A 25,748-nucleotide genomic window follows, 5' to 3' on the forward strand; every position below is an offset into this window, starting at 1 on the left:
ATGAGAATCTAGTGCCTGATGATCTGAGGGGGACCTGAGGCGGTGATGCTAGTGCTGGGGAGCGGCTGCAAATACAGTTTATCATTAGCAGAGGTTTGACTGCACAATACATGTGATGCGCTTTGATCATCCTGAAACCAACCCACCCCACCTCCCCCACCCCCCCACCCCCGCTCCCCAACCCAGTCCATGGAAAAGTTGTCTTCCATGAAACCAGTCCCTGTCTCCAAAAAGGTTGGGGACCACTGTATTAAGCCACCCAGTTTGTAGTACTTTGTTACAACATCGCTTCTATGAATCAGTTAAATAATTAGTAAAAGATGGAAAAGGAAGCACAAATGGCTCTTATAAAAAAAAACACTAAAATGCCATTTACATCAGTTAACTTTTTTTTTTTTCTTTTTGAGACAGAGTCTCACTTTGTTGCCCAGGCTAGAGTGAGTGCCGTGGCATCAGCCTAGCTCACAGCAACCTCAAACTCCTGGGCTCAAGCGATCCTCCTGCCTCAGCCTCCCGAGTAGCTGGGACTACAGGCATGCGACACCATGCCTGGCTGATTTTTTCTATATATATTAGTTGGCCAATTAATTTCTTTCTATTTATAGTAGAGACAGGGTCTCATTCTTGCTCAGGCTGGTTTCGAACTCCTGACCTCGAGCAATCTGCCTGCCTCAGCCTCCCAGAGTGCCAGGATTACAGGCGTGAGCCACCGCACCTGGCCTTGCTAGTGCCTTGATCTTGGATTTCACAGCCTTCAGAATGGTGAGAAATGGGTATCTGTTGTTTATAAGCCACTTAGTCTAAGGCATTAGAGTGTTATGTTATAGCAGCCTGAAGGGACTAAGAGAGATGGCCTCATTTGTATATGTAGGTTTTCAGCTGCAATGGCTGGAGAATTCATGTCCATTTGCACCCTACCACACGCCTTTTCACCTATTGGATTGGCAAAAATATTAACAAAACAAAACAGTTTGATGATACACGGAGTTAGCAAGGCTGTGGGAAAACAGACACTCCCCTACATCACGCATGTGAGTGTGAATTGGCACAGCCCTACGGAAGGTAATTTTGCAATTGCTCTCAAAATCACAAGTGTAGTAAAACCTTTACACACAGGGAAACCACTGACCGCTTCCGGGCCCTGGAGCATGTGCAAAATGATGTGGGCACGGGGTTCTTCATGGCAGCATGGTTTGTAATCCCAGGTGGCAGGAAGATCCCTAATGCTACAAAAGATGCATTTATGCAGTGGAAAAAAAGAAAGATACATACTGTTTATGTAATTCATGTTACATTATTGTCAAGTGGAAAAATCTAGGGGCAGGACAGTGTGTAGAGTACGTGGCCATTTGTGCATGCCCCTTTCTTGTGTCCATATTTGCTTGTACAGTACATGCAGTAAATACCTTGTCTGATGTCCTGATGTCCTCTTGCCTCTAGGTTTGCATTTAAGGGCAGGGAAATGTCCCTTCCCAGCGTGCCTGCCCTTCACTCTTTACCCCACAAGCCTCGTGTTTGTGCAGCTCCCAGCCTGTTTGCCCAGCCCGGGTCGCAGTGGTGATAACCTCAGAGGAGATTGGCTTCTCCTAGTCACGAAGGGCCACACGCTGTCCTCTCCCCGCCCCAGACTCCAGACTGCCCTGGAGGCACTAGCTTTCCCGTCGTCTTCCCACCTGTCTTGAACCAAGGGCTTCTGGGCCCACCCGGGAAGGAGGTGAGCCCTGTCCCCAAACTTCTCCATGTCATAGCAGCCTATCAGGAAAAGCCACCTCCCCTCCCCTGGGCACCTGTCTTTCCTTCTCAAAGTTGGCTCCTTCCAAAGTAAACACCTCGATTGTAAACAGTGACTGAGGGCCCCACCCCAGAGTCTGGGAAGCCCGATGGGCCTGTGGGTGACCTTGTATTGGTCCTTTCCTTTCCTTGGAATCTCTCCTCTGAGCAAAGGGCAGAGGCTGGCCTCAGCCTGCCCCTTAGCAGACTTATTTTATGTTATTTTATTTTTTTGAGACAGGATCTCACTTTGTTGCCCAGGCTAGAGTGAGTGCCGTGGCGTCAGCCTAGCTCACAGCAACCTCAGACTCCTGGGCTCAAGCGATCCTCCTGCCTCAGCCTCCCGAGCAGCTGGGACTACAGGCATGTGCCACCATGCCCAGCTAATTTTTTCTATATATATTAGTAGGCCAATTAATTTCTTTCTATTTATAGTAGAGACGAGGTCTTGCTCTTGCTCAGGCTGGTTTTGAACTCCTGACCTCAAGCAATCTGCCCACCTTGACCTCCCAGAGTGCTAGGATTACAGGCGTCGGCCACCGCGCCTGGCTTTAGCAGACTTATTTAAGCTGCTAAATGATGATGATGATGATGATGATGATGATGACAATGATAGCAATGGTTAGCGCCCACTGTCCTCAGTGCTCTACAGAAATCAACTGATTTGACAGTCCCGGCAGCCCTTTGACGGAGGGCCTCCTAGCTGCCCTATCTTACAAACGAGGAGACAGGCTCAGCATGGTAAAATGTCTTGCCCAACGCCACTCACCTTGGAAACGAGAGAGCTGGAATTTGAACCCAGGCTGTCTGGTCCCAAAGGTGTCCGTCCCTCCTCTGGCTGTGTGTGTGGTTTCCCTGAAGCCTGGTACATCCCTACTGCACATCCCCCCAGTGCTGACTGAGCCACCGTTTATTGAGCACTTACTATACTCCGGGCCCCGAGTTATACCCATTTCGCAGATGAGCACACTAGACCCCAAATAGGGGAAGGGCCATCCCCAGGGTTACAACTCAAAGCAGAAGCAACTGAGGAATCAAAGCCCACAGGAAAGTGACTTCTACAGAGATGCGCCCCGCACTGGGGCTGGAAGGCCTCATGAAGTTGAAGGCAACCTTATTCCCACTGAACGCATGTGGGAACCCAGGTGGCCCTGTCAGGGGCGGGCTGGAGATGCAGGCGGCTTCTCCTCCTGCTACAGCCCAGTGGCCAAGTCAGAGAGGCCAGGTTCACATGCCCTCACTCTGGGGCCCCGAACAACAGCCTTGACTGCTCTGAGACTTAGTCTCAATCTCCGCAGGACTGATTTCAATTGTACTGGTTGTCCAGGTTTGGTCGGTCAAAATCCACTGCCTGGAGACCCTGAGTGACCCAGTCTCTGGGTCCCCCCAGACATCCCCATGTTCCAGAAACTACAAGGGGAACCCTGGGGCCATGGTGGCCGCTGGGATGTTGCTCTAGCAATTTTGCAGACTTTGTTACTGCCGGTATTCCTCCTGGGGTTAATGATAATGGCTTGTAGCACTATTGTAAGGACTTAGTGAGTTAACAGCTGTATGGAGTGACCAGGCAGCCTATTTTTTCTTTTTTTTGAGACAGAGTCTCGCTCTATTACCCGGGCTAGAGTGCTGTGGCATCAGCCTAGCTCACAGCAACCTCAAACTCCTGGGCTCAAGCAATCCTCCTGCCTCAGCCTCCTGAGTAGCTGGGACTACAGGCATGCACCACCATGCCTGGCTATTTTTTCTATATGTATATATATTTTTTAGTTGTCCAGCTAATTTCTTTCTATGCTTTTAGTGGAGACAGGGTCTCGCTCTTGCTCAGACTGGTCTCGAACTCCTAAGCTCAAATGATTCACCCACCTCGGCCTCCCAGAGTGCTAGGATTACAGGCGTGAGCCACCGGGCCTGGCCCAGGCAGCCTATTTATTAATAGTAGTAATAATAATAATAACAACATGTCCACCATCCTTCTTTGGCCTCACTGAGTAGCCTCAGGCTTCTCCCATGGGCCTGAGGACTCAGTTTCCCTTATCGCTCTCTAAGCCCCCACCCTTGCTCGGCCAGGATGGTGGGCGGGGCCATTATCTTCCCAGACTATTTGTTCTGTCTTCCGTGGCTGCCACCCTAGCCAGGGCCCTTGGATAAAAGGCAAGGGCACCCCCGTCCTGCTGTTCCTCTCCAGCCTGGATCATGCTCCGGCTCCTCCCTGCCCTGGTGCTCCTGGGGGCTCTGGCCACCCCAGCAGGTGAGGACACTCTGGTCCCTCAGAGAGGGAGAGGGTCGCGGCCCAAGGTCCCGTGGGTGGTGGGAGTCCAGCCTCAGGGTCTGAGCCCCGGAGCCCCCACCTGGGCGCATGGTCTAGCAGAGGCAGAACAGAGTGGCTGAGGACACGGCTCTGGAGCCAGGCTGCCTGGGTTCCAGTCCTGGCTCTGCCACTTCTGAGCTGTGTGACCTCAGGCAAGCCACTTAACCACTCTCTCTCTGTGCCTCAGTTTCCCCATCCGTGAAATGGTGGTGATGCTGCTGTCTCAGAGGGTTGGTGAGGGACTTAATCGAATTAATATGTTTGAGGGGCTCAGCACAGTGGCGGCTGGCAGTAACCCTGTTTGGGGGTGAGCTCTCACTGACACCCACAAGTGTGTATTATTACTCCTTACTTGCCTGTCCGTCCACTGGAATGCCGCCCACACCCCTCCGGGAACATGCTCCTCAATTTTCTCCCAATGACTCTCCCACCCCAGCCCTTAGTCCTATTCTTGAATTCTGTGTGTGTGTGCGTGTGTGTGTGTGCGTGTGCGTGTGTGTGCGTGTGTGTGTGTGTGCGTGTGTGTGTGTGTGTGTGTGAGTTCTTTCTCCCCAAACTGCAGGATCTGATCCCTCCTCTCTCCCCACAGGGACTGTCAAGACATGTCCAGCCTGCTCTCTGCTGAGAAACTGCACAGAAATAACCTGTCTTTCCTCCCAGGACTTCTGCTTGTTTAGCCAGATGCAGCTGGGTGGGGACCTAGTGGGGGACCTAGTGGGGGACCGCGTGGGGGGCAGAGAGGATGGACAAAGGGGGCAGGCAGGGGTCATGGAGGGAGGCTTGGATGGGCCGTCCTGGGACTGGAGGCTGCAAACTTGGCCTCCCAGCTCAGCTCGGTGCCATTGGGGTGGGGAGCAGGGGACACTGAACACAGCAGAGGCCCTAGATCGGCCCCTGGCGATTGCTACAAAGGGGCAGAGGTCCAGCAGGGCTTGGGGGTGGGGGGTGCTCTAATCTCCCCTCCTCCATCTCTATTCCCAGAAAACGGGACTGTCATTGAGAATGGGTCATGCGTGGCCCCTGGGGAATGCCGAGCAGGTGTCTACGCCCTAACTTATGGCCCGAACTCAAGCCTCTGGGTCAGCACGACCTGCTGTGAGAACAAGTGCAGCAGCCCTCCTGGACAAGGTTTGGGCAGGACCTGGGGCCCACACAGGGTGGCAGGGGGTCTCATGGGGACTTGGCTTCAATTTCCAGCTCTGCAGCTCTGTCTGGCTGATTGGGGCAAGGAGGAGAACCTCAGTTTTCTCATCTGCAAAATGGGTGTGAAGTAAGTTTTGTAGGGGGTGCATCCCCTAGACTGGGCCGTCATAGGCACTCCATATTTCATAACTGTGCTTATTGAATTACTGGGGGGCTGGAGAGAAGCCCAGAACTCCTTTTTTCTCCTTAGGAAAGGGGCTCCCCCTAAAGGCTAGTCAAGCAGAACAAGAACTGGGCAACAGGCCCAGGTCTAGGGTGAACCTAGCCAGCAGCCTCGGGCACCAGATTTTAGGCATTCTCAGGTGACAACCTTGCCTTTGCACAGCCCTGAGAGTTGGCACCTCCTTAAATTGGGTGGCCTAGGCAGCGTCACTCTAGACCTGGCCCTGGGGGTTGATAAAGATCACTTTTTGTTGCTGGATTATTTCTACAGAGAAGGAATTTGTATTTGGCAGGTGTGGCCATGGGGGGATGTAGCCATCCTTTCAAACAACTGGGGTTTCCCTCCTCCTAAATTGTGTATCTCGACAAAATAGAACCTCCTGGTCCAAACCAAGAGGTAGACATGGTATTCAGTATATAAAAATGCCAGGTATGATTACAACTGCATTAAAAAATCACTCCTATATATAAAGAAAGATTAGGGCGGGGCACGGTGGCTCATGCCTGTAATCCTAGCACTCTGGGAGGCTGAGGTGGGAGGATCGCTCAAGGTCAGGAATTCCAGACCAGCCTGAGCAAGAGTGAGACCCCGTCTCTACTAAAAATAGAAAGAAATTAATTGGCCAACTACAAATATATAGAAAAAATTAGCCGGGCATGGTGGCGCATGCCTGTAGTCCCAGCCACTCAGGAGGCTGAGGCAGAAGGATCTCTTGAGCCCAGGAATTTGAGGTTGCTGTGAGCTAGGCTGACATCACAGTACTCTAGCCCTGGCAACAGAGTGAGACTGTCTCAAAAAAATAAAAAAAATAAAAAAAAATAAAATAGTACATTAAAAAAATTTATAAAACAATAAATAAATAAAAAGTAAAAAGAAACTGATGAAATTAATTTTAGTATGTTTTATTTAAGGTAATGCAGCTAAACTATCATTTCACCCAAGGAGGTATCTTACATTGATTTTTTCATACTAGGCCTTTGAAATCTACTCAACGATTTTGGACTCGTGGCACATCTCAAAGGGAATCAGTCATGTTCAAGTGCTCAACAGCCACGTGTGGCCAGTGGCCACGGGTTAGACAGCACAGCTCTGTAGGAATGTTTTCTTTAGTCTACTTTTCTGCGTCTGCCAATGTTGCAATATGAGCCCATATTAAAGTGATTCATGGCTTAGTTATGACTTAGGAAAAATGCACTCAAGTGGCTTCCTCTTAAATGTTTCAGATCTCTAAAAAAGTTCTCAAATTAATCATGGTGGTAGAGAAACCGTAGTCGGAGTTTTACTCTTTTGCAGAACACCACAAAGTCTTGAACTAACAGGATTGCTTTTTAGTAATTTTGGGAATTCAGGGTCTCTAAGGAAGGGCTTCTCTGTTGTGGTCACTGCTGTGTCTCCAGGACCTAGACTCGTGCCTGGTATACAGTTGGCGCTGAAGAATAAAGGAACACTTAGGAACCAGCCTGAGGCTCTTTAGGACAAATGCACAGTGTGGGGTCAGCCCCACCTTCCACTCTATTTGCTGCTCCTCAAAATAAATATATATATATATATATATATATATATATTTTGAGACAGAGTCTCTTTGTTGCCCAGGCTAGAGTGAGTGCCATGGCGTCAGCCTAGCTCACAGCAACCTCAAACTCCTGGGCTCAAGCGATCCTCCTAACTCAGCCTCCCAAGTGGCTGGGACTACAGGCATGCGCCACCATGCCCGGATAATTTTTTCTATATATATTAGTTGGCCAATTAATTTCTTTCTATTTATAGTAGAGATGGGGGTCTCACTCTTGCTCAGGCTGGTTTCGAACTCCTGACCTCGAGCGATCCGCCCGCCTCGGCCTCCCAGAGTGCTAGGATTACAGGTGTGAGCCACCGCGCCCGGCCCAAAATAAATCTTCAGGGCCTGGAAGGGGCAGCTGGGACCAGGCTGGTCCCACTTGGGAAGACAATGATCTGGATTGTGGGAAGGGAGGGAGGCAGTGATTGAGGGAGGGCAGGAGAACAGAGGCCTGGTGAGGGAAGGAGGACTGTGGGGTCCTCAGTCCCCCATCCCACCCTGACTTCACCCATTCCCACCAGACGCAGGGCCCAAGGCCCAGCCCAACACTGTGAAGTGTCACTACTGTTCTGGGAATAAGTCGGCCCTTTGTGACTCTCTTTCTGTCATGAACTGCACTGGGAAACAGACGGCATGTGTCACCCTCAACGGGACATGGAGTAGAGGTAAGGGCTCCCTTCTGGAGGTCATTTGCATGGCAGGTCTCCCTCCTTCCTGCACAAATAAGGGTTGAGTTTCATTTGTGTATGTGTTCTGGTTATCTGTTGCTATTTCACAAATTGCTTGCAAACTGAGTGGCTTATAATGACAACCATTTTATTATCTCTTACAATTTCTATGGGTTCAGATGAGCTCCACTGGAAAGTTCTGGGCCTCTCATGTGTTTGTAGTCAGAGTGTGGCTGGAGCTGGAACTGTAGGGCCAAGAGCAGCTAGGGGCTTGTTGGGACTCTCTGGAATACATGTAGAGTCAGGGCCTTTCTTCTTCTTTTTTTTTTTTTTGAGACAGAGTCTCGCTTTGTTGCCCAGGCTAGAGTGAGTGCCGTGGCGTCAGCCTAGCTCACAGCAACCTCAAACTCCTGGGCTCGAGCGATCTTTCTGCTTCAGCCTCCCGAGTAGCTGGGACTACAGGCATGCGCCACCATGCCCGGCTAATTTTTTTATATATATATATCAGTTGGCCAATTAATTTCTTTCTATTTATAGTAGAGACGGAGTCTCGCTCTTGCTCAGGCTGGTTTTGAACTCCTGACCTTGAGCAATCTGCCCGCCTCGGCCTCCCAGAGAGCTAGGATTACAGGCGTGAGCCACCACGCCCGGCCTGAGTCAGGGCCTTTCCATGTGGTCTCTCCACATTGGTTAGATTGAGCTTCCTCACATCATGGCTGCCTCAGGGCTCTTTACATGTTTGTGAAGACTCATCCAGCAAACATGGTGGCAGCTGCCTGGTCTTTTAAGACTTAGCCTTGGAAGTCACTTACTGTTACTTCTACCATGCTTTATGGGTTGAAATGATCACAAAAGTCCATCTGGTTTCAAGGGGGAAAGGCACAGACCCTATGAGTTGATGTGTCACAGAAGTTGCAAAGGAATTTTAAAATCACTATGTGTTTGCAAATGGTTGGAGGAGAGGGTTTTTCAGCAAAAGGCTTAGAGTAGAATTACACCAGCCAGAGGACAGACTAACTGTGAAACCAAGAAAGGGACAGAGAGAGATGGCCTAGGCTCCTGCTCCTGGCAGTATGTGAACTAGATCCTCTACAAAGTCTTCCTGCTCTAATTGGTGGCGTTCTGGGAAGGTGAGGGGATGAGACAAGTGGAGGGAGTGGTTTGCCCGGGTGTAGAGGAGTATTTTATCACTGACATTGTTTAGAATTGCTGACACATGGTGATAATAAAAAGCAGACTGACTTTTAGTTGATTTTAGTATTAAAAAAAATGCTTTACAGACAATAAACCCCCTGATGGTCTGTGTTCAGGATAGACTGCTCCCACTTGCCACCCCTTATTGGATATGCCACTGTTTACAGATGAACCAGATCCTATACAGAAATATTTTCCCACACCTTTTAGGGCTTGCAGGAAGTTAAGAAAACATTCAAGGGTCCCTAAACAAACCAAAAAATGTGAGCAGAAATCAGAATAAGAGCACTAAGCAAACACGAAAGGCACTGAGGCTAATGCCGATACGAGACTAATTCGGGTTGGGTAAATAGGTCTTGGACTAACAGCGTGGTCAGGGAGCTGACTCTTAGACTCCTACATAAGCCAGGAAGGAGGTTGAAATGATCCCTGATTGGTAGCACTTCCTGGCTCTTAATAGAAGCAAAAGCAAATCCTCTCCAGGGAAAAGCTCCCAGGATTCCCACAGATAAACACCAACCAAAGATGAGCTCGCAATCAGAGCTTAGAGACACACAAGGAGAGAAATCATCAGAAGGATAGCAGAAACAACAAATCAGAGATGTAGACCTGTGAGCTGCTCAGCTGTTGTAATTACCATCTATAGAGCATAGCCTAACTATATGGAATAAAGTTAGAATCACAAAAATGAGCAGGCAGCAATAAATCATAAAACCCGACCAGGTAGAGTTGAAAATGAATCATACAGAACTAGTGAGAGGCTGGCGGAGGGATGAGAACCTTCAGACAGAGATAGACAGACACTAACGTGGGAGGTTTGGGCTTGGAGCTTCTTCCTGCAGTGTCCTCTTGTTCTTGCAGGGGGTCCCCAAATCCTGAAGGGCTGTGCTACACCAGAGGTCTGCCACCTACACGTGAACTCCACCCTAGGCCCCGAGGAGTCTGGGTTTCGTCTCACTGCCAAGCCTGAATGCAGCTACCTGGCTCCTCCCACTCCAACAGGTGCTTTGAACCCTGCCTTCCCGAAACCCGGCCCTGTCCATTCTCCCTGGACCCCATATGCTCTTCCCAACCCTATGTGCTCCCCGGGTACCCCCGTGTTCCACCATAATGCTCCCAAGGAATGCGATTACCCACATGCCCACATGCACAGCACCTCACCGACGCAGAAGCAGAAAATTCACTGGCGCATGTCCACGCTTCCACAAACATCCGCATTTATATCCCAACACCCAAAACACATCCACAGGGGTGCATGAATTTCTAAACATGAACATACCGCGATGTAAGTGAGATTAGAGATCCGAACTCTGTTTAAATAAGAAATCTGATGGCCTTTTTCTTTCGTTTCTTCACTTCTTTGCTTGTGAAAGCAGACAGATTTGCCAATAGTCATCTTTTGGCTTAACCAAAAGGACACTCACAATAATTTTTGTCTTCCAGAAGAGAGAAATGCTAATTGAAATCATATTTACTGGGGCGACAGCTTATTGAGCAATTCAACAAAACAGAATTATAGACATTTGGCCGGGTACGGTGGCTCACGCCTGTAATCGTAGCACTTTCGGAGGCCAAGGCGGGTGGATCATCTGAGCTCAGGAGTTCGAGACCAGCCTGAGCAAGAGCAAGACCCTGTCTCTACTAAAAAAATAGAAAGAAATTAACTGGCCAACTAAAAATACATAGAAAAAATTAGCTGGGCATGGTGGTGCATGCCTGTAGTCCCAGCTACTTGGGAGGCTGAGGCAGAAGGATTGCTGGAGCCCAGGAGTTTGAGGTTGCTGTGAGCTACGCTGATGCCACAGCACTCTAGCCCAGGCAACAGAATGAGACTCTGTCTCAAAAAAAAAAAAAAAAAAAGAAAGAAAGAAAAAAGAAAGGAAAGGGGCAACATAGGATTACTAACAATAGGAACACGAGACATGGAATTTTTGCATATATAATCACTATGCATAGACACATGACATATCCATACATGGACATAGGCTCTCAGATCCACACACATGGCCTGAGAAAGAGACAGGTACAAACACACCCAAATATGCAAAATCACAAAATATACACGGGCATGCTGAAATGCACTACTAACATTCATAAATGTTCACAACTGTGTGCTAATATGTATGTGTGTGTGTATATATATATATATACGCACACATATATATACATATATGTATATATATATATCCAAGCACCTCCAAACCTTGCTGGAAACACAGACATTCCCGGCCATAGAACACACACAGACCCACAAAACCAACCTTATACACATACACGTTAAACACACATATCTGTTTAGACAGACAGAGTCCTGCAAAGTTACACACACAAACAGCCCCACCTTCCAGCCGGGAGTTTCAGAAGCACACAGACAGTTCAACACAGGCGTGCACAGGCAGACACGCACACCGAGAAACAGGCCTGCGTACTTTCTAACACAACTGGCATCATTGCAGAAGTGCACACGTAAAGGCAGCTTCACACACTGATGGGCACGTATTGATGTGCCTGGAAACTTACCCCTCCCTCCCCCGACACAAGAACACACACTGGCTGTCTTCCAGGAGTTCATTTTCCTCTCCCCCCAGGTCCCCATGCAACTGTGACCCACCACAAGGACAAGGCTACCATCTGTTTCACCTGCTCAGACCTCTATCGCTGTGATCCTCTCCCATGCCCGGAAGATAGGAGCTACTGCCTTCAGACAGCAGGCGTCACAGGTGAGTGCCCATGAGGACAGAAGCGGGCTGGAGGCACAGCAAGACTTATTCTTGCCCTCCCACGTTTGCTGCCTTGGTTCCAGCCATTGTAGCCTTTTCCTAGCCGTGCAGGACAAAGGCTGGGTGTAGTGGAGGGTATGCGTTTAACATCTGATGCCACATTTGCTTTAGTGATTGTAAATCAGCTTAAAACATAGTGGCTTAGCCAGTTACAAAAGGACAAATACTGTATGATTTCACTGATACAAGTTATCTAGAGTAGTCAAATTCATGGAAACAGAAAGTAGGACGGTAGTTGCTAGGGGCTCAGGAAGGGAGAAATGGGGAATTATTGTTTGATGGATGCAGTGTTTTGGTTTTGCAAAATGAAAACATTTTTAGAGATCTGTCACAGAACAATGTGAATATGGCTAACACTACTGAACTGTGCATTTAAAAATGGTTAAGAGGGTAAATTTTATACTTTTAAAAATCTATAATGAAAAGGAAAAACTTCATGGTTAAAACAACAATTTGTTATTTATCATGATTCTGCGGTTGACTGAGCTCAGCTGGACAGTTCTTCTGCTCTAAGTGGTGAATGCTGAGGTCAGCTATGTGGCTGCATTCATCTGGGAGCTTGACTGGGACTGGAATGTTGAAGATAGCCTCTCATCCTTTAGGGAGGGCCTCTCTCCACTGGGTTGTCACCAGTGGGTAGCCTAGTTTGAGTTTCCTTACAGCAGGGTGACTGGCTTCTGAGAAGGAAGAGGTGGAGACTCCCAGGCCTTTTAAGACTTAGGCCAAGAATGGCACAGCATCACTTCTGCTACAGTCTATAGACCAGAGCAAGTCACAAGGCCAGCTCAGATTTAGGGCTTGAGGAAATAGATTCCATCTCTTGATGAGGGAGTGGCCAGGTCATGTTGCAAAAGAGCATGTAGGATGGGGGATGTGGCCACCTTGGTATCCACGACAACACTCTGGGCAAGGAGCCCCCTAAGGCTCCTGTCAGTCTGCTCCCATAAAAGGAAAACATGGACTCTTATGTAAATGGGAGGAGGAGTTCTTTGCTATCTTCCAGCAGCATAAATAGGAATAGTAAGCATAGTATACCAGGCCCTAATGCTGGGAATTTCTGGGATCCTAGAGAAGTTTCTTTTTTCTTTTCTTTTCTTTTTTTTTTTTTTTTTTTTGAGACAGAGTCTTACTCTGTCACCCTGAGTAGAGTGCAATGGCATCATTGTAGCTCACTGCAGCCTTCAACTTCTGGGCTCAAGTGATTCTTCTGCCTCAGCCTCTAGAGTAGCTGGAACTATACACACATGCCATAATACCTGGCTAATATTTCTATTTTTAGTAGATACGGGGTCTCACTCTTGCTCAGGCTGGTCTTGAACTCCTGATCTCAAGTGAGCCTCCTGCCTCGGCCTCCCAGAGTTTAGAATTACAGGAGTAAGCCACCACATTTGGTCCTAGAGAAGTTTCTGATTAAGCCCATGAGGTGCTCATAATAAGTTGGAGAGACCTCACAGGTACAGAGCCACCATGTTCATTGAAACCCCAAGGACAGAAGGTGGGCACCAAGGAAGGATTTCTGAACTATGGTCTTAACAAATGATGACAGGCTTTGGATGTATTATGGGGAGATCTCAGGCAGATTGAATGCCAACAGGGTAACACCCAAAAGGATTGTGGGGGTTCAGTTGGGTGGTAGGTTGTGATTGGCTTTCTCACTCGCCTGCCCTCCACATCTCTTCCCCCACAGCCTTGGGGGAAGGCAGTTCTGTCACCTGGAGAAACGGTTACTGTGTGGCCTCCACGGACTGCAGAGTTGACAACTCCATCTCTGCGTTGACCTACGGCGTCAGCTTCGGCTTCTGGGTCAACACCACTTGTTGCCGAGGCAACTGCCAGGAGCCCATTCCTCTCGGTATGCTGCCACTGGGAAGCAGTAAGATGGGTGGCCAAGGAGGTGGCAGGTGGCTTTGGAGGAGAGCTTTCCTGGGTTGAGGAAGGGATGGAGGCAGGAACATCACTCAACCTCCATTCCCCAGCCAGGCTACCCTAAGGCACCCTGACCCTCGCTCGGTGGGAAATCCCATTGAGGTTGTCACAGTGTGGTAGAGTCTATGAGTGGCATGGAGGGCCCTGGGAGGTCCTGAGACTCTTCCCAGCCCATCTTCACCCTCTCCTCTATAGCAGCTCAGCTGGCCTCACCCACCTTGAGCAATTTCCTGTGTCCCACATGTCCTGGGAGCCACTTGGGTCCCTGCAATTCCTCCTTCTACATGCAGTGTCCCAGTGGGGAGACCAACTGTGTCCAGTTGGACCTGGTGTCTGAAGAAGGTAAGGTGTGTGTGTGTGTGTGTGTGTGTGTGTGTGTGTGTGCACGTGTGAGCCTGAGCACACTGGTTTCAGATGCAGGCATGCCTGAGTTTGGGGTCTGCCCTCCATCTTTACTCTGTGTGGCCAGAGACAAGCAACTTTATCTCTGTGCCTCAGTGTTCTCTTCTCGTAAATGGGTATAATGGAGACACGATTTTCAGAGTGTTGTGAGGACAAATGAGCTCATAAGGGAGGTGATACAGGAGAGGGTATGAGAACAGGACTCCAAGGCCAAGCTACCTGGGTTCAAATCCTGGATCCATCACTTATGAGCTGGGTGACTTTGGGCAGGTGACTTAGTCTCTATGTGCCTCAATTTCTCCATCTGAAAAAGAGGATAATAATAGTTTTTAAGTCTCAAGACTGTTGTGAGAATTAAATAAGATAAACCATTAAACTTCTAGATCAGTGCTGTCCAAAAGAAATATAATGTGAGTCACATGGAAATTTTAAAACTTTCTAAGTAACCTCATTAAACAAGTAAACAGTAACAGAGGAAATGAACTTAATAATATATTTTATTTAACACAATTTATCCAACAGTTATCAACTCCAACATGTAATCAATATTGGAAATTATAAATGAGATGTTTTACATTCATTGTTTTCCTACTAAGTCTTTGAAATCTCATGTAAATTTCACATGCACAAGCATGGCAACTCAAACCAGCCACATCTCAAGGGTTCAATAGCCACATGTGGCTAGTGGTTACTGTATCGAACAGCATAATTCTAGAACATAGCAAGTGCAATATGTGGCATTTCAGTGAATCTAAGCTGGTATCAGTAGGAAGACACAAGATGACAGCTCTATTCAGAAGTGTTAAAATGTGTGCATGTGTAAGTGGGGGGGCGATGTGCCTTGCAATTTACAAAATCTGGTAAGCACTAGTGGCCATGACCGTTATGTGTGTATAAGGCTTATGTAGGCCGGGCGAGGTGGCTCATGCCTGTAATCCCAGCACTTCCTGAGGCCAGGAGTTTGAGACCAGCCTAGGCAACAAGCAAGATCCCATCTCTGGGGGAAAAAAAAAAAGGCTTTCATGGGCTAGACAGGCCTTCAATCAAGTATTGTGCAGGGAATGGATGGATCAGGGAACTTGGGTCTGTGTGTGCATGTCTGTGTATCTGTCCATGAATCGGGTGGGTGTGTTTGTGTTGATCGTGTATGGGCCTCTGGGGGCATCGGGCAAGCTGTATGTGACTGAGGTGTGTGTGTGTGTGTGTGTGTGCACGTGTTCATGGGTGTGCACAGGATGAGCCTGGAGCAGTGACTCACAAACACAGTTCTGGGAGGAAGTGTAGACCAGCATAGGGCAAAATGAGACAAATCTGCAACATGCCGTGAGACTTGCATTTCTTTTTAACTTTTTTTTTATGGAGAAGTCAAAGATAAATAAAAGAATGAACACTTTAGTAAAGCCCCGTGTAGACCCTTCGCCCAACTCTGATAACCATCCACTCCTGGCCAATCCTGTTCCATCCCCACCCGCCTCATACTATTTTGCAGCAAATTCAGATATTGCATCACTTCATCCATAAGCATTTCCGTACATGGCTCTAAAAGATAAAGACTTACAAATAACCTACAATTATGAGGTTTTTCAAACTGGAAAAAAATAAGACCATTTTGCTTCCATGTCCCGCATCAAGTCTCCAATAAACTGGTTACACCTGCCTATTGCTATGTAGACATACATATAGCACATCATATCATGTTACAGTATATCATATATGGCTCGGGAGAAGGAAAAATTGGGAAAGCTGAGCACTAAGCGGGTTGGGGGACGGTGAGCGAAACAGAGTGGCCTCCGAGCGTGTGTGCGCATCGGCCACAGTGAAAGTGTATCTGCGACATATTCATGCGTGTAAGGTAGAAAAAGAATCCCAGCCGTGACCAGCCCCTAGTTCAAGGAGCAGGACATTCCCGGTGAGTTTTCACGGAGAACACTGACCCGAGGGGACCGCGGGCGCGCGTGTGTGCAAGGCGCGCGCGTGCAGGGGTGACGCTCTGCCCGCCCGCGCGTGTCCCCACGGTCGCCTCCTCACACCCGGTCTCCGCAGGCGGCCGGAACGTGAGCGTGCGCGGCTGCGGCTCCCGAGACCTGTGCAGCGGCCGGACCGTGACCCACGGGCTCCTGGAGCTCCCGGGCCACCGGCTGGCCCGCCCGCCCGAATGCAGCTCCGGCCACCGAGCGGTCGTGGAGTCCCAGTGCCGCTCGGGCGCGGCGCCTGGCCTCCGCCTCGCCCTGCCGGCGCTGCTGGCAGCCCTGGCGCTCTCCTCGCCTTAGGGATCCGCCTCGAGCACCGTCTCCTCAGCCGGGGGTGGGGACGGCCTTCTCCACTGCGTCTTCCGCGTGTCGCTAGATGGCGCCGCGGCTGCCCTCCACCGGGGCACTTCGTGGGGGCCTAGAGGCTTCCGGTGAGGTCAGGAGCCAGGGTGCGCTTCCTCCCGCAGACGAGGGCTTCCCAAAGGCCCGATCTCCTGAGTTTCCCCAAGCCTAAGTCCTCTTTGGTCACACCAGGGCCACCAACGACAGTACCTCTTCCCCTTGCAGTCTAAGGCCACCCACCCCTGCTGAGGCCAGGCCTCTTTGCTCATGAGGGTTGCATCCCTCCTTCTAGATGAGGGGCCTGCCAAGGCCACACCTCCTCCTTCAGACTAGGGCTGTTCTTCTTCCTCAGGTTAGAGACGCCTCCATGGTTGGGAAGCAACTCCTCCTCCTCTGTCTTCCTCCTCAGGGTCTAGCAAAGTCCTGGGCAGCCAGGGTGGGGCTTGAGGACCCAATGCACCCCCTTCCAAGGCTTTCAGAGCAGCCCAGCCCACCCCCACCATGGGCCAGGATGGGTGGGGGGGCCTGGGTGCCACGAGGAGTCCCTCTTCTGTCTGGACTCAATCTCCCAGTTGTAACCAAATCTGAATGAACCACATCTCACAATGCCAAGCAGTTCGGGGTTTCCTTTGTTTTGGAAGTTGCAGCCTCAAATAGGGCCCTGATGTGGCCCTCTCTCCTCTGAGGCCCCGGGGAGGGCAAGCCTAGCTTCAGCTGCAGGTTTGGGGACTTGGCAGAGGCCTACAGATGACAAGGGCTGGGAGCCATGGTTGGCATAGAATCAAATGCTTAGCCTGGAACTAGTGTCACTTTGGAGCAAACATTGAACCCAAAGGATTGAGCACAGAGGTAAAAATGGGTAGCTCACGGGAGGCAGAATGCCAGGAACCGTTTGCTGTCAGCTGAAAGTAGCAGGAAGTGCGACCAAAAGAACTGAAACAATTCATTCTTCATTCATCTAACCAATGTTTAGTGCGTGCGTGGGCATCAAGCACAGTTCCAGACACTGGGAACACAGACAACGTTCCCTGCTCTCATGGAGGTTGTGGTTTAGTGGGGGAGACAGGTAATAAATAAATATTACATAGACTATGTCAGATAGTGGTAAATACTACAGAGAAAACAGTGCAGGGATGAGGAATGGGAAATGGGTGTGATTTTACATAGGGTGGACAAGTGGTCTCAGTAAGATGACACTTGGGTAAAGATCTAAGGGGGACAAGGGAGAGGGAACTGCAAAGGCAATGACCCTGGTGCAGGTGCAGTTAGAAATAGTTCATATTATACAACATAAAAAGAACGGAGGTAGGGGGTATCCAGGGGTCATTAATTCAATAGATAAAGGAGTCATCGAGAACCTGCCTTTCTGCTCTGCCATCCTCAGCATGTTGGCGTTTGCATGATGGGGGCCATAGCTCTGGGATCATGTCCTCATACAGCCATATCCAAAGCTGGAAGAGGTGACTTCCTATCCTTGCCTTCCCAGAAGCCCCATCCCCTAGCAGATTGGCCAGAATTGGACCTCATGCCTCATTAGCCAAAATTGAGCCAGCCAATCCTGGGAAGGTGAAGGACTTATCCTGATTCACTTTGCCTAATCAATATTTGGTCCTTGAGGTTGAGAAAGGTTCCAGTTTTGCCTACAGTTCATGGTTGTCCCAGAGTCTGGACAGAAATGGGGTTCTATTAGCCAAGAAGAAGGGGGAATTGATCAATAAGGATCGGTCAGAAAGAGAAAGAATCCTAGGTGTTTCAACAGGAGGAATTTAATACAGGGAATCGCTCATGCTGCTTTGGAAGGGCTGGGAGAGCAAAAAGGAGAAGCAGGCAAGCTGGAGAGTAGAAAGGAAAAGAGGGGGAGGGTTCCAGTTACTGTGGCTGTGTAATAGACTGTCCCCAAACTTAATGGCATAAAACAATTAATTCAGGACTGTGAATCAGGAATGTGGGGATGGTTTGTCTCCCCTCCATCATGTCTAGAGCATTATCTAGGGTGGTTCAAGGGCAGGGGTGGAACTATCTGAATGCGTATACACTCATGAATCTGGCAGTTGGTGCAGGCTGTTGGCTGAGACCTTAGCTGGGCCCATAGCCTGAACATATGGCTCCTCTGTGTGTTTTAACTTCTTTACAACATGGTGTCTTGGCTAGTGGTAGGCAGAATTCTAAAATGACCTCCCAAGATTCCTACCCTCACCCCCAGGACTATGAATATAATGGAATACCATACCCACATGATGTTACATAGCAAAGGAAATTTTGCTGATGTCATTATGGTTACCAGTTTAATTAAGTTTGAGTTCATCAAAAGGGAGATTATTTTGGTGGGCTTCATCTACTCACATGAGCCCTATAAAAGTAGTTTTCTCTGGCTGCTAGCAGAAGGGGAAATTAGATTTGAAGCACGGAAAGGATTTGATGCATCACTGTTGGCTTGAGCTTGGAGGAGGCCACACAGAAAGGACCTGAGAGTGGCCTCTCGGGGCTGAGGGTGACCCCAGCCAAGAGCCAGCAAGAAAGTAGGGACCTCAGTCCCAAAACTGCAAATAACTGATTCTGCTAAAAAAAACCCAAGTGAGCTTGGAATAGGACACCCAATCCCAGAGAAGAGCCCAACCCAGCCAACCTCTTGATTTTGGTCTTGGGTCTTGAGATCCTAAGTAGAGAATGTAGCAAGTCCCCCAGACTTTTGATCCACAGAACTGTGAGATGATAAATGGGTCCTATTTAATTTTTTTCATTGTGGCAAAATATGCACAATGTAAAACTTATCATCTTAGTCATTTCTAAGTGTACTGTTGAGTAGTCTTAAGGGTATTCACATTGTTGTGCAACTAATATCCAGACCTTTTTCATCTTGCAAAACTGAGACCCAGTAACTCTTTGCACTCGCTTGCTTTTTTCTCGATTCCTTTATTCTACTCGGGATTTAATTTTTTAAATATCCCCGATTTTACAAAGCGTGGCAGTAGAATAAAAAACTGGAGTTTATTTTCATGCAAACTTATTTATTTGGATTTTTTTAATATTTCAAATTATTGATACATTCAAAGAGTAATTTTAATCTCTATAACCGATGCTAACAGAGTCGAGTCACACTCAACATCCGAGTGCAAAGGGTTAAACAACAACTCCCCATTTCCCTCCTCCTATCCCTTGGAAACCACCATTCTACTTCCTGTTTCTGTGAATTTGACTACTCTGTATACGTCATATAAGTGTCCTTTAGTGACTGGCTTAGCATAATGTCCTCAAGGTTCATCCATGCTACAGCATGTGTCAGAATTTCCTTCCTTTTAAAAGTTGAATGACATTTCCTTGTATGGATAGATCACATTTTGTGGATCTGTTCATCCATTGATGGACACTTGGGTTGCTTCCACCTCTTGGTTATTGTGAATACTGCTGCTATGAACACGAGCATTCAGAAGAGTGGTTTGCCATGTCCCTGTTCTCTGTCATGGAGACCACAGGGTTCCAGACAGAGTCCATCAACCTGGATCCTGAAGTGAAAACAGATATTGATCAGGGAGGGCCACAGCTGACCCCCAGTGGACAGGTGATGTTAGTGAGAAAAAAACCTCATTGTTGTAAGCCACCAGGACATCAGGGACTGTTTGTTACTGCAGCATCACCTGACCTATCCTGACTAGTAAAAAAATCTCAAAGGGAATCGACCATAGAGATGAAGGTAGAATGAAACATCTCAACTTGTCTCCCCACATAGGTTGGTGATGATCTTTGGACTCAAAAAGACCTGAATTTGTAGTGTTGATTCATAATTTTTCTGCTGTGCAGCCCTGGCCAAGTTTCATAACCTCTCTGAGCCATGTGCTCCTATTTGTAGTAATTTGACTCTCATGTTGTAAGGTATTGTTACAAAGTATGGAAAGCACAAGGCTTGGCACATCCTACGTTTTCAACAGATGGAAGTGGTCACTTCCTGGGGTTGTTAATCACGGCAACTGTACTATTTATCTGCATTGTATAGAAGAGAAAACTGAGGCTCAAGGAGGAGAAAGGGCTGCTAGTAATTAGAATATCAGATTCACTGACATCTGTCTGACTCTAGAGGATAAACATTTTAAACACTAAGAAAAGGGCCTGGCGCGGTGGCTCACGTCTGTAATCCTAGTACTCTGGGAGGCCAAGGCAAGAGGATCTCTTGAGCTTAGGAGCTCGAGACCAGCCTGAGCAAGAGCAAGATCCATGTCTACTAAAAATAGAAAAAATTAGCCAGGTGGGGTGCTGCGTGCCTGTAGTCCCAGCTACTCGGGAGGCTGAGGCAGGAGGATCGCTTGAACACAGGAGTTTGAGGTTGCTGTGAGCTAGGCTGACACCACAGCATTCTAGCCCAGGCAAAAGAGTGAGACTCTGTCTCAAAAAAAACAAAAACAAACACTAAGAAAATGTCCAGACTTACACAAAAGAGTGTATAGTATAATGCACCTTTGGGCATCAATCTTCCTGTAACCAAAATTATCCACATTTTGCCAATTACCTCCTCCCTCCTGTGCTCCTTTCCTGCATTTTCCCCCTTCCTCCCTCCTCTCCTCCTTCTTTCCTTTCCTTTCTTCCTCCCTCCCTCCTTCCATCCTGTCTTCTTTCCTTTCTCCCTCCTTCTCTCTGTTTCTCCTGTTCTCCTCCCTCCCTCCCTCCTCCTTCTCTTTTTTCTTCCATTCCTCCATGTCTCTCTTCCCCTCTCCCTTCTTTCCTTCCAATTCCCACCCTCCCTTTCTTCCTTTTGGTGCCGAAATATCTTTTTTTTGTTTTTTTTTAGAGTCTCGCTTTGTTGCCCAGGCTAGAGTGAGTACCCTGGCATCAGCCTAGCTCACAACAACCTCAAACTCCTGGGCTCAAACGATCCTCCTGCCTCAGCCTCCCAAGTAGCTGGGACTACAGGCATGCGCCACCATGCCCGGCTAATTTTTTGTGTATATATATTAGTTGGCCAATTAATTTCTTTCTATTTATAGTAGAGACGGGGTCTCGCTCTTGCTCAGGCTGGTTTCGAACTCCCGACCTGGAGCGATCCTCCTGGCTTGGCCTCCCAGAGTGCTAGGATTACAGGCGTGAGCCACCGCGCCCGGCCTCGTGCTGAAATGTTTAAAGCAAACCCCAGATGTCATGTTGCACCCATAAATACCTCAGTGAGCGTCAGAGCCCGCATTCGTAGCCTCTGCAGTCTCCCAGTCTGCGTCCACTCTAGGAGGGAGGGTTGAGTAAAGCATGCTGGGAGTGTAGCATCACCTGCTCCCCTCTCTGCCGATTAGCAAAAGTCCCTGGAATGCCCTTGTCCTTCAGGGGAGATCTCCCCTCACCCAAGGGGCTGCGACATTCTTTTAAAGCCTTCGGTAGGAAAATCATGTCAAAAGTGACTAGTCCCCATCCGAAGAGAGAGCCCAGCCTAGACTGTCTGGCTTGGTCAGTTACCAGTCCCGTGGTCTTGTGTGGGTGCCTGGACCTCAGCTTTCCCGTCCGTGAAATGGGACAGTAATGCTTCCTACTCATAGAGTCGACGTGAGGGCGGAAAGAGTCGACACGTGCACAGAACTGAGAACGGCGCATGACATTCAGAAAGAGTGCAGTGCGAGGACACGGTGGCCGTTACTATGGTTATTGTGGAGGAAGTCCCCTTGGGGTCATGCAGCCTCTTTTTTTCTGCTACCCAATGTGATCTCCCATCTGGAAGGTGCCTGCCCTGGGGTGGGGTGGGCTGTGGGTGCAGAGGAACCTGGGGGAGGCGGAGGAGGGGATGAGGAAGGAAGATGACATCTGCCAGATGGGAAGGCGGAGGTGGGGATGGGGCCAGGATATGATCCATGCGGGCAGGTGCTCAGGAAGTGGCCTTCGATGACCAAGATCCTGGAGTCTGCAGGGGGCGAAAGGGACTTTGGGGTGGGGCTAACCTGGGCAGAGAATTTGATGTTACTCTACGTTTGTAATTTTCCATAAGGGCATAAATGCAAGCACATTATAAAACACGGTAAAGTTTGAAAACTTTACTGTAAATTATGCAAAAGACACAAAAACAAACAACGCATAAGTGCTGTCTCTGGGCACCCAGCTGAGAGACAGAAAACATTATCAGGACATTTGAAACAAAAACCCGGTGGTCCCTTCCCTGGCCACAGCTTCTTTGCCCTCTCCCTGCCTGAGATACCTTCTGTCCCAAACATGGCATTTCTAATTTTGCTCCTAGGGACATGCTTTTCATTTTTTAAGGATGTCTTTCTCTTTGTCTTTTCTGCAGGGCTCTCTCCTTGCCCTCTTTTCTGTCTATAGACCACAAGCTCCACCCCCCGGGGAATTTCGTGTCAATAACCTAGTACATTGCTCCATGTTATTTTCCAAACTCAAATAACCCTACACTGTCTATACATCTGATACATATATGTATAGACATATACATATAGAGATATATATTAATAGATATCAATGTATAAATAAATATATACATATCTCCACACATATACATATATAGGATTGTTGCTTTTTGTCTTCCAAAAATAAAATATGAACTTCAGCTCTCTGCATCTAGCTTTTGTCATGCGACAGCACCTCATGGAAATCCTCATGTCATTCAGTTCACGTTTTTTAATGGCTGGATGGGTGGTTTTTGTGGCCTGTGGCGTGGATGTACCAGCATTTATTCAGTCATTGTCCTATTGAAGGGAATTCACGTGGTTTTGATGTTTTTTCCCTCCCACATGAGAGATTCAGCAATAAACATCCTGGTGACAAGATGACAGTTTATTATTTATGTTTCTACATGTCTTAAATAATGTCTAATAAAATTGAAAAACGTGGATGACATATCCCTTTCATGCATTTAAAGAAAGTTCTAAAATGTGTGATGAAATGAAATGAAAAGTCATAATTAAAATTTAAAAGTGGCTGGGCGCGGTGGCTCACGCCTGTAATCCTAGCACTCTGGGAGGTTGAGGTGGGTGGATTGCTCGAGGTCAGGAGTTCAAAACCAGCCTGAGCAAGAGCGAGACCCTGTCTCTACTATAAATAGAAAGAAATTAATTGGCCAACTAATATATATAGAAAAAATTAGCCGGGCATGGTGGTGCATGCCTGTAGTCCCAGCTACTCGGGAGGCTGAGGCAGGAGGATCGCTTGAGCCCAGGAGTCTGAGGTTGCTGTGAGCTAGGCTGACGCCACGGCACTCACTCTAGCCTGAGCAACAAAGGGAGACTCTGCCTTAAAAAGAAAAAAAAAATTTTAAAGTAAGAAACAGTGAAGTGGCCTGGCACAGTGGCTCGGACACCTGTAGTCCCAGCTACTCAGGAGGCTGAGGTAGGAGGATCCCTTGAGTCCAGGAGTTTGAATCTAGCCTGGGCAACAGAGCAAAACCTTGTTTTAAAACAAAAAACAAAGACAAAATCCAACATATATGTATATGTGTGTGTGTGTGTAAAGAAATAGTGAAGTGGCCCCCACCTCTCCAGGTGCCGTCTCTACCCGGATGAGCCTCTTGGACGTCCCTCCTCCCCAGCAAACCCCAAGGAGCAGCCGATGAAATGCTTTAGTCCTGAAAAGGCCCATGGGATAGGTTCTCAGGAGCAAGGGTGCCAGGTTGAAGGGAACCAGCGCATATAATTCACTAATAGGTGATGTCAGCTTGGGCTTCGTGTTTCTTACCGAGCCCTTCTGTGTGGGGGACACCTGTTTCCATCAGTCAGAATCCGACTTCCCAGCCCTCCCCCTCTGCCCTCCCCCTGCTACATCTCCCTGAACCTTTGGAGGTAACAACGTGGGGTCCTGAGCAGTGCAGAGTTTTGCTATGTTGCCCAGGCTGGCCTCCAATTCCTAGCTTGAAACGATCCTCCTACCTTAGCCTCCCAAAGTGCTGGAATTACAGGTGTGAGCCACCGAGTACCTGGCCTCTTTCAGGGTTTTTTTTTTTTTAATGGCTAATTTTTTTCTAGAACATTAAAATAGTCAAAAAATTACTGAAAAAATTTTAAGTGAGTATATTAAAACTCATGTTATTTTGAATTAAAATGTTTTATTTGTAGCAAAATAAAATTTGTTATAATTTTATTTCAGCTTACCTTAATTAAAAATTATTTAATATCATCACTCGGTCAAGAGAAATTGTTAAGCGTGGAGATTCTCTAGATTGAAAATGAAATAAGCCAAGCAAGCGATTTTGAAAACATTATCGATGAGTCTGTTTCTATCAAAGCTGGGGTACACATTTTTCCTTTTGCTTCAGGTACCAATAGGGGTCGTGCGGCACTGGTCTTTATTTTAAATTTTGATATTTTATCCATTAAGATATCATGGATTCTGAGGTATTCATTTTTATTTGTTAAAATATTGCATTAAAATATTATTTATCTTGGTTACTGGTTTGGTACCCCTTTAAATTTTGCCCCAGGCCAATGCCTGGCTTATCAGTACTGGTTCTAACCAAATCGTGTCACTGAGTGCAGAAGGGTCCCTGCCTCATTCCTGGCTTATTTCTCACAAGTCTGTGGGTTGGCTGGGCTCAGCTGGACGGTTCTTCTACCCAATGTGGTGGTCACTCTGTGGCTGAATTCAGCTGGGGCTCAGCTGAGGCTGGGATGTCCTGGATGGCATCAGGCTTATCCCCATGTGGCTGCTGTCTCTATGTGGGTTCTCTCCAGGAAGGTACCAGGACCTGTTTATGTGGTAGCCCCAGGCTCCAAGAAGAATACAGAAGCTGCCACCTCTTAAGGCCAGGGCTTGGAAGTTCCAGACTGTCACTTCTGCCACATCCTATTGATAAGAGCAAGTCACAAGGCTGGCCCACAGTCAAGGGAAGGGGAAAGAGCCCTTGCTGGGAAGAGTGGTGTGCACCCACAGGGATGGGGGGAATTGCCGCTGAGAGTCTGCCCCTTCCCTCAACCCCCATCTCTTTACTCTTGCTCTGTTTTTCTTTTTTGACATTATCTTAACTATTTTTGTTCATTATCTATATTTTTCAAAAAATGTAAGCTCCATAGAACAAGGGCCATCTGTGTCTTATTCACTACTATATTCATGCCTCGCACACAGAAGGCAGCCAATATTTAAATGAATGATGAATGAATCCTGGGGACCAACTTCAGGTTTACCCAGGGTTGTGGGGAATGGAGAGAAGTTGAAGGCCACAATTCCTAGGCAAGTGCTTTAGGGTTTCCGAGAGACACAGACAGAAAGGATGGGAGGAAAGGAGAAGGATTAAGAGTGGGCAGGAGAAATGGCAGAGGACTGGAGCTTCATGAGGGATGGTCCAGGGGCTGTCCTGGTCACTGCTTTGTCTCCAGCCTCAACCAGCCGGGGCCTGGCACACAGTAGGTGTCCAGAAAGCATGTGCTGAATGAATAAACTTTCTCCAAAATCCCATCTCTGACTCCACCTCCCACCCCACAAGCTGGGTCAGGCATCCCCGTGGCTCCCACACCCCCCTGGGCAACGCCATTCCCACCTCAACCACTGTTAGTCAT

The 25,748-nt window shown here is 48.1% G+C and overlaps 1 non-coding gene across 1 annotated transcript; it reads left to right on the top strand.

Moving 5' to 3' along the window:
- The first annotated feature begins 9,562 nt into the window (after positions 1 to 9,562).
- Positions 9,563 to 13,490, top strand: LOC105869470 (uncharacterized). Its single transcript, XR_012912558.1, has 3 exons — positions 9,563 to 9,866; positions 11,453 to 11,584; positions 13,332 to 13,490. It is a non-coding gene; the product is annotated as an uncharacterized LOC105869470 (transcript).
- Positions 13,491 to 25,748: the final 12,258 nt, after the last annotated feature.

This window comes from Microcebus murinus, chromosome 16, assembly GCF_040939455.1.
Source record: "Microcebus murinus isolate Inina chromosome 16, M.murinus_Inina_mat1.0, whole genome shotgun sequence".
Classification (NCBI taxonomy): domain Eukaryota; kingdom Metazoa; phylum Chordata; class Mammalia; order Primates; family Cheirogaleidae; genus Microcebus; species Microcebus murinus.